Source organism: Sebastes fasciatus, chromosome 23 (assembly GCF_043250625.1).
Source record: "Sebastes fasciatus isolate fSebFas1 chromosome 23, fSebFas1.pri, whole genome shotgun sequence".
NCBI classification, from domain to species: domain Eukaryota; kingdom Metazoa; phylum Chordata; class Actinopteri; order Perciformes; family Sebastidae; genus Sebastes; species Sebastes fasciatus.
This window is the reverse complement of record NC_133817.1, coordinates 23,778,162-23,787,695: the sequence shown is the minus strand read 5'-3', so window position 1 is coordinate 23,787,695 and position 9,534 is coordinate 23,778,162. Positions and strand designations below refer to the sequence as shown.

Below are 9,534 nucleotides of genomic sequence, written 5' to 3'. Positions count from 1 at the left end.
GTACCTGAATTCACGAATATGTAGGATATAACTACAGACATTCCTGTAATCTTACGTTGCAACGTCTGCTGTATAGGCCATATGTTTACCACGTCTTTATTTGCATATAGAGCGGGGAGTGAGATTCTGTGGGAATACATCAGCATTCGTGGGTTGTTGGGCTGACGATTGCCGGTTGGAAAATTTTAACATATCGCCCAACCCTATTTGACAGTTTGGGAAACTGACTTTCACTTGCTAGTAGTCGATTAGCTTAGCTTAGCACAAAGACTGGAAGCAGGGGGAAAGTGCTAGCCTGGCTTTGTGAAGGCAACACAATCTGGCATATAACCAGCGGAGGCTCCAGTTTTTGTACGGATTAAACAAATTACATATAATCTATTAACGTCTCAATGCTAAACTATGCTAACCAGCTGCTGGTTGTAGCTTCATATTTATCATTCAGACATGAGAGCGGTATCAATCTTCCCATCTAACTCTTGTTAGAGAAATTATCTAATAAACAGTCTCTGGTCATTCAGTTAAGAAGCAAATACCATTTATTAAGCAAATGCATTTGGGTTCATACAGCAGACAAGTCAGTGTACAAAGACCAAGAGCTACCTCACTACATCATTCTTTATAATCTTGGTTTAGCCTTCCCCCCCTTGTAGCCCACACCTTCCACCCTGCTTCTGAGTGAAAGCATTGTCTATTGTTAAAAAGAGTTACTTGTGATTAGCTAGTTTTAGCAGAGTGCAGAGGCGAGGATGATAAGTAATGTATCTAAACTAGTACAGTCTGTGCTTTCCCAGAGTATTCAGATTTATCTGAGTACACAAATTCTACACAAGGGTCATGGTATTTTCTCTCACATTCCCTCCTTTTATCATGAATAACTAAAATGATAACTGAAAACACGAAAATACATGATGAATTGCATTAAGATAGTAATATTAAATGAAAACATTAAACATATATGATATATATAATATTAAAACATTATAGCTGAAAACATTTAAAATACATGACAAATCACATTAAGAAAGTTTGTACAGCACATGCATCATGGTCATCAGTGATAATACACCTTGTAAGGGTTTAAATTAACACGTCATTGTGATACAGTGGTTAAGGATCAGTAATGTATTGTTTTTGTGGAGGACTATAAGGAGAGTGAGCAAGAGGAGGGAGAACATGGTGCCCCTCAGACCACAGAAACCAGTGTATCTGAAAGGGTGCCATGGTCGTCCCCTCTCCATGTTATGTGTATGTGTTGGAGGGTGCAAGTGTGATGCGCGTGTCTTTCCCTTGTTGGTGACGCACAGACTCGTCTGCACGCCACTTGCTGTCTTCTTGATGTCTTTTTGCTATTGAAGTGTAGTATTGAGAGCAGTGTACCTGCGTACGCCCCTAATCTATAAGTTGTGGGCGCTCATGAGCTAGCTGCGAGCTAATTATTCACAACTAGTCACGACACTCTCGGTGATTCTCTCAGCTTTCTCCTCAGGTTGTCAGCTTACTGTGTGATGTCCTCCTCTCCTGGCCAGTTGGATGGAGCCTTTTTGCAGTGTGTGGCGTGTATACACGTCTCTCTCTCAGCCACTCGAACTGCTGTAGGTGATGTCAGAAGAACCTGGAATGGACCCAGGAAACAAGGGTTTTTCCAGGATTTTCTCCAGAAGTCTTTCACCAGCACCCAGTCTCCTGGTTCAATAGAATGTAGCTTTCCTCCTTCGGTCGTTTGAAGGGCACTTTTTACTGAGTGGTAGATTTGAGAAAGTTGTTTTGTTAGTTTTACACAATATTCATACATTTCATCATATACTGGGGCCCCCAGGCTCGGAGGAGCCTTAGTCATGTGTCCTGTTGGAAATGGTCGTGCATGGATGATCTCACAAGGTGACAAGCCTTTAGGGCCTTTTCTTGCCCTCATCTGCATTACAGCGATGGGCAACGCTCTGGTCCAGTGTTTGAGGCCAGTTTCAGCCATGATTTTACACAGTTTTAGCTTCAGATTACCGTTCGTACGTTCCACAATTCCCGCCGATTGTGGGTGGTAGGAACAGTGTCTACGGACATTAATACCTAGCCACTTTCCTAGGTTGTCCATGACCTCATTTCTGAAATGAGTGCCATTGTCACTGAAAAGTTTTTCAGGTATACCCCATCTTGGTATGATGTGGTTTACCAGTACCTTCACCACTGCCATAGCGTCTGCTTTGTTGGTTGGATAGGCCTCCACCCATCTGGACCATGCATCCACGACCACCAGACAGTATTTCTTTCCCTCAGAGGGAGTTAGTTCGATGAAATCCATCATCAGTTGCTGGAACGGGCCATCAGCCTCTGGAGTAGAAAGAGAAGTTTGTTTAATGGTGCCCCCAGCATTGTATTTTGAACAGATCATACACTGGTCACAGACATTTTTTGAGTATAATTTAAATCCATATAGAGGCCAGTATTGTTCAGCCATATGTACCATCCCTCCTTTTGACACATGGTCAACACCATGCGTCAACTTTGCTACATATGGGAACAAAGCTTTTGGCAAACATGGTTTACCCGTGGGGCCGTACCACACTTTGTCTTTGCAGTAGGTATCTTTCTTTTTCCACTGTCGTTTCTCTGCATCAGAAACAGAATCTTGCATGTGAGTTAGATCATCAAAGGAGACAGGTTCCATTATGACATTCAGACCAGCAGGTGTGTGTGTGTGTGGGAGCGCAGCAGCCGTCTTGGCAGCTGAGTCTGCTAGGGCATTCCCTTTTGATACAGTATCAGTCCCTCTTGTGTGTGCAGCGCATTTGCAAATGGCAAGTTTAGATGGAAGTTGGATCGCTGATAAGAGACTCAGAATGAGATCTTTGTGGTGGATGGGTTTTCCTGTTCAGGTTACAATCCCTCTATTGGCCCAGTTCCTCGCAAAACAATGGCATGTTGAGAATGCATATTGACTGTCTGTATATACAGTTAAATTTTTATCTGTTGCTAATTTACATGCTTCAGTTAGAGCAATCAGCTCTGCAGCTTGAGCAGAGAGATGATCAGGCAGTCTTTTCATAAGAACAATTTTGTGTGTGTCAGTCACTGCACAGCCTACATGATTCACTTGAGTTTTTGGATCTTTGTAGCGGGAGCCATCTACAAAGTAGATGAAATCGCTCCTGTCAAGGGGTGTGTCTTTCAGATCTGGACGGGCGCTGGTTACAGCATGCGTCACTTCTAGGCAGTCATGGTGTGGTTCCCCATCATCTGAAGTGGGGAGAAGAGTGGCAGGGTTTAGTACAGTGCAACGTTCTATTTTAACATTTGGGTGTGAAAGTAGAACTGTCATGCAATGCAGTTGTCTGGCAGGAGAGAGAAATGCTGTTTTTTCCTCTAACAATAATATTGAGACCTCATGGGGTACCAACAAAGTTAGTGGTTGGTACAAGACTAGTGGTCGTGATGTCTGTAACGCCACAGCTGCTGCTACTACGGATTGGAGACACAGTGGCATTCCGCGGGTCACTGGGTCTAATTTAGAGGAGAAATACGCGACAGGTCTCCTTTTACCCCCGAAATCCTGTAGCAGTACAGATGACATATAATCATCTTTAGCACACACAGTTTGAATAAATGGTTTTGTTGGGTCAGGCAGTCCTAAGGTTGGTGTCGAGGCTAGTTGAGTTTTTAAGTTCACTAGTGCCTGGTCAGCCTCTGCAGTCCAAGTAACCTTGTCATGAGCTCTTAGGTTATTGCCATGTGTGATGGCTAATAAAGGCGCCGTTATTGTGGCATAGTTCGGAATCCACTGTCTGCAGTAGCCGACCACGCCCATTAGTGACATAAGTTGTTTCTTTGTCTGTGGTTTTGGTAATTCACAAATTGCCTTGATGCGGTCTGTAGTTAAAGTTTTACCTTCCTTAGAGATGTGAAACCCGAGAAACTTCACCTGTGGTTTCCATAGTTGCAGCTTAGGTTTAGACACTTTATGTCCCTGTGTAGAGAGAAAGCGTAACAAAGCAAGACTATCAGTTTTGCAAGTGGTTTCATCAGGAGAACAGACCAAAATATCATCCACATAAAGGACCAGAGTGCTTCCCCCTGGAGGTTTTCTTTCATTGCAGCTGAAAACACAGCTGGGCTTTTGGCGTAACCCTGCGCACATCGGGTAAATGTCCATTTTTTACCTTCAAAAGTGAAAGCAAACCAAAATTGACTATCCTTGTGTACAGGGATAGAGAAAAATGCATTAGCCAGATCAATTACAGAAAAATTAGTGGCTGTTGATGGAACCTGAGTCAATATTGTAGACGGGTCTGGTACTACAGGTGTGCGTGGCTGGATTGCAGCATTAACAGCCTGTAAGTCCTGGACCATCCGCCAGCCGCTGGAAGGCGGTGTCTTTTTCACTGGGTAAATAGGAGTGTTACATGGTGAGTCAGGACATGGTATAATTATTCCTTTCTCTTTTAGAGCTTTAAACACCGGTGTTATGCCTTCTATAGCTTCTGGTTTTAAAGGATATTGTCTCTGATAAGGCCTATATGTTGATTTAGGTGTTATTATTAAAGGTGCAGCACCAGTCATTAAACCAACATCAGTTTTGTCACAGGCCCATAAGTGGGAGGGGATGTCTTTTAAAGCATCATCCTCCTCTGTTGAAAACAATCATGTTTCACTTACCATGCTCCCCGTCATATGCACAGATTTACTGGTCGCAGTGCACCAGTTAACCTTCTTACCATATACTTGCCCTTGCTTTGAGTAACTGACACCTGGCGTACCGGGTACTGGTCCCCAATCGTAGAGTTCTGCACAGATGGTTGTGAATGGACCACATTGTTGCCAAGAGGCGCCTTTAGGTTTGGCTAGGGAAACATGTGGATAAACATTTAGTTTAAACAGCTTTTGTTCTTCTGGTCTCAATACAACCAATCCAGTGCAAAAACCTTTTCCCCAAAAAATTTTTGAAATCCTGACATGTGCATGTGAAGTCTTAAAAAATCTTTCAGCGTAGGATGTAGCTGGACCTGGCGCGTGCCTGTAGTACATGGTGCAGTGCATATTTTCCTCCTTCTGTTTGTCAGAAGTGGGGGGTGTGTTAGCTGCAGCTAATGCTGAGAGATCTTTAGTGATAGAAGCAGGCCCCTGTGTGCTTAGGTCAAGTGTGTAATAATAGTTAGGAGCGCCTGGAGTACAAAGACACAGTCTCCTTCTCTAACTATTTCAATGCCATCAGGGGAGGCTTTCACAGAAATGCCCAGTGCACACATCAAATCTCAGCCCATTAAATTCACTGGACAACATGTGGAGAGCAAAAACCTCTCTTTTACTTCTCTCCCAGTCACTTCATCAGTTACAGCTACAGCCTTGCTCAAAGGTTCCGGAGTTTTAACTCCATTTGCAGCTTGTGTGAGAATGTAGTCACTTGTCGCAGTAAAAGCACCCTCTAGTGGACCACTTATGTTGACTACTGACCTAGAGGCACCAGAGTCTACAACCCTGTTTACCTTAAAGGGTCCTATAGATAGTTCAACAGTGGGTAATTGGCTGGGATGCATTACTGCCATTAACAACGCATAGTTTACTTCAGGCTCTACTTCAGTGTCATGTGATGTTATGTTTATGTCTGTGGTGCAGTTACCCTCCCTTGGATGTCCGGCCTCCCCTAGTCATGCTTGGTCCTGCTGGTTTCCGTCTTTCCGGCCTTTTCGGTCTGGGCAATTTCTTGCCCAATGTCCTGTTTTTCCACAGACATAGCAAATGTCTCTGTCGTTGTAATATCCACCTCGGCCTCTTCCCCTTCCCCGGCCTCTGCCACGTCCTCTGCCACCATCCCCCTGATACATCAAGGGTTCTCCGATGTTTTTCTTCTTTTTGTTCTCCTCATCCCTCCTGGCATTGTCCTCTTCTCTGTCTTTCAATGTCCTTTCAGCGTGCACCGCATGTTCTTTTACTACAACGAACCTGCAGTTGTCCCATGTGATATAGATGGTTTTCACTTCAATCATGGGCATGACCTGGTAGGTCACGTTAGAAGGGACAGGTTCAGGTGGAGGGAGGCACACTGACTTGTGCACCACTTCGGGAGTGAGGACGGCTTCCTTCAGGTTCGATACAGTAGGGCTGTTGATCAGTTCAGTGGCAAAAGGGTTAGTTGGTTTCCTGGGAGGGGAAAGCTGAGGGTAGTGGACCTGGGTGTGGACGTCCAAGGCTTCGGCTGCCGGTCCATAAGCTTGCCCCGATCGGGTATGACTGGGGCTTAAGAAAGCCGGTGCCGCAGCTCCCTGGGTCTCATTTCCATCTCCGTTGGTCCCAGCAAGGTCTCCGTAGGGCGGTGGAGGTGCCTTCGGTCGGTAGTTGTCACCAGAGCCAGCAGGAGGTGCATAAAGGGGTGGCCTTCGTCCTCGGGGGGTCACTAATTCATCATCGCCGCGTTTATCTGAAAAACAAATAGACTCAGGGGAGTGAATTGGTCCAGTACCTTCCTCCTTTTTTCTTTTTACCTCTGCTTTCTCTATCCCTCATCACATCCTCTCTTTTTAACATCTCTCTATTCCACACTTTCCATTCCTCAATCCCATATTTCTTTAATTTACTTTCTTTAGCACCCGACTTCTCTTTAATTTTTTCTTTAAGATCACTTAAGTCTTGTTTCTTAAGACTTCCATTAACAGGGAATCCCCATTGATTCCATTGCTTCAAATGTTTTAGGACCCTGGACCCATAAACATTTTCCATCTGAGAAGCAGGTCCCTTTGCGGGGATCTTGCGTCCACTCTTTCCCATTTTAACCCCTGGTTAAATTGAACTGTCCCCAGAACAGTTATTATAAGCCCCCAGGACTTCACAAAGATCTCTTTTCTTTTTAACCCCTGGTTAAAATTATACTGTTCTCAGAACAGTTATCACAAGCCCCCAGGACTTCACACAGATCTACTTTACTTAACCCCTGGTTAAGTTAAACTGTCCCCAGAACAGTTATTATAAGTCCCCAGGACTTCACAGTATTGTTTCAGAACTGAAATTGACCAACCTGATTCAGTTGTCTAGGAGGAATTATTTTGGATTCTTCTCTTATGCCCGTATTGAGTCGAGATCCTGTCACCCTGTGTGTCTCCACCAACACTCACCGGCCTCTCAATATTCCAAACTGTTGAATTTACTTCACCGGGGCGGAGGTCTTTCAGTCAGGAGTCCCAGACTCCCCCGTGCACGGTATCAGATGAGTCTCTGTTGGTGAGGAGAAACAGGGGTATTTAGGATCCCGGACGAGCCCCCAAAATGTTAGAGAAATGATCTAATAAACAGTCTCTGGTCATTCAGTTAAGAAGCAAATACCATTTATTAAGCAAATGCATTTGGGTTCATACAGCAGACAAGTCAGTGTACAAAGACCAAGAGCTACCTCACTACATCATTCTTTATAATCTTGGTTTAGCCTTCCCCCCCTTGTAGCCCACACCTTCCACCCTGCTTCTGAGTGAAAGCATTGTCTATTGTTAAAAAGAGTTACTTGTGATAAGCTAGTTTTAGCAGAGTGCAGAGGCGAGGATGATAAGTAATGTATCTAAACTAGTACAGTCTGTGCTTTCCCAGGGTATTCAGATTTATCTGAGTACACAAATTCTACACAAGGGACATGGTATTTTCTCTCACACTCTCGACAAGAGATGTTGCTATTGAATTGTCTTGACTGTCATTTTTTAAACGCTGTGAGCACCACTAATGAATTTCCCTTCTCCTCCATTGTATCGGGGTGGAAACCATTTGGTTACTGTGTAACCTTTGTTCTCTGAGTGAGAGACTATCTCTTCAGCCTACATATTCCATATCTACGGGGAATGACCCTTCTTAGGTCAGGTGACATGGACACTTATTTAAGACATACCGGCACTGCCGGCCACGCCTAGAAGTGAGTCTATAAAGCGTATGCGTTGGCGTGAGATCATTGCTAGATTTGATCGTAACGTGTCTCCAAGCGGCCTCATACTGGAGAGATAGTCTATCACTCAGAGAACAAAGGTTACACCGTAACCAAACGTTCTCTATCGTATCGAGACTATCTCTCCACCCTACATATTCCATATGTATGGGGAACTCTGTAAGACACACCGCGAGGAGACGGTGCAGCCCAATAATTACGTACACCTCAACAAACAAACTTATGAAACTATATAACTAACAAATGTACACTATTTACACTCCAACCGGTTAACAGGCCCCGCCAGGTGCTAAGGCCTCTACCTAGAGGAAAGCCGCTCAGGTCAGCCCATAAGACGCTAAGCTGACTGAGAGGAGACACTTATCACCCCAACAGGGGGACCTGATAAAGAGGCCCAGCCCTATGGGCAGGTAGGATCAAGTCACATCCGGGTTGCACCTAGCACCAACTCACCAAAGGAGGTGCCCGCTGCAACATTTAAGCGGTAGAATCTGGTGAAGGTAGATGGAGCTGACCATGTGGCTCCTGTGCAAATCTCGTCCAGAGACGCACCCCGCCACAGTGCCCATGAGGTTGCTACACCTCGTATCGAGTGCGCACGCACCCCTGGTGGCAACGGCCCATCCGTCTCCTTATAAACCTGCTGGATTGTCTCAACAACCCAACATGACAACCTTGACTTCAAGTGGCCTACCCAAGCACTCCGGTTTGAAACAAATAAACAACTGGTCGGTTTGTCTAAACACCTGTGTTCATTTTACGTACATCGCCAGGGTCCTAACCGGGCATAGTGTCGACTGATGTCAGTCGGCTCTCTCCCTCTCCTGAGGGAAGGATTCGACTGTTGTCAGTCGGCTCCCTCCATCAGGAGACACCAGTCGACACTACTAGTCACACCATCCTCCATTGGCAAATTAACATTACAACCAAAACAGGAATGACCTGCAGTGTCGGCCATACTGATGAACAAAGATTTAATCGTTTTTTTATATCCAAACAATGCCTCTCTTTCGCTACTCTGTTCTTTTTCTTTCTTTTTTTTTTCTTTCAAGAATGAAACAACTGTCTAATGCCAAGGAAGTGATGTCACCAGGTATCCAGTCCTGTGATACATGGAACCCAGAAGCGGCACATGAGATTGTTTACACCGCAATGTCGGCTGCCGTTGCAGGCAGCGTCTCCTTCCTCTCGGGACGCAGATGTACAGCATCTATTCATCGAAATGAACCTTTTTTCTATCTACAGTACCCATTAATCATATATTAGACTACATTGTGCCATCTAATATGATAATACAGGCAACATTTACAAAAGGATTAAACACTTCTGAAGACTGAAATGTAGATTTCATTCACTCCACCATCCCAGCAAAGATTGGCTCCATATAGTAGACCTACTAAAGTTGTTCAGCTGGGCATGTGGCAACTGTTGGACAATGTAACAGTTTGTCCAAACATAAGAAAATTAGTTTATATTTAATATAGTTTGCTAATTGCTCAATAATGTAATGAACCAGGGCTGGGTTTGTTACTTTATAACAGAGAGAACAGGCGACAGATGGATCTTTTAGCAGGTTTATTTTGAAAGATAAAAGTTAAAAAGGTAACGTTACAAATAGAAGA

The 9,534-nt window shown here is 44.4% G+C and overlaps 2 long non-coding RNA genes across 2 annotated transcripts; one reads left to right on the top strand and one right to left on the bottom strand.

Annotated features, from left to right (window-relative positions):
• Positions 1–521: 521 nt before the first annotated feature.
• Positions 522–7,615, bottom strand: LOC141762017 (uncharacterized). The gene is made up of 4 exons (XR_012592693.1): positions 7,309–7,615; positions 7,101–7,200; positions 3,883–6,409; positions 522–1,740 (listed from the first exon to the last, which is right to left on the bottom strand). It is a non-coding gene; the product is annotated as an uncharacterized LOC141762017 (long non-coding RNA).
• LOC141762018 (uncharacterized) lies at positions 1,738–5,030 on the top strand. The gene is made up of 2 exons (XR_012592694.1): positions 1,738–2,172; positions 2,638–5,030. It is a non-coding gene; the product is annotated as an uncharacterized LOC141762018 (long non-coding RNA).
• Positions 7,616–9,534: the final 1,919 nt, after the last annotated feature.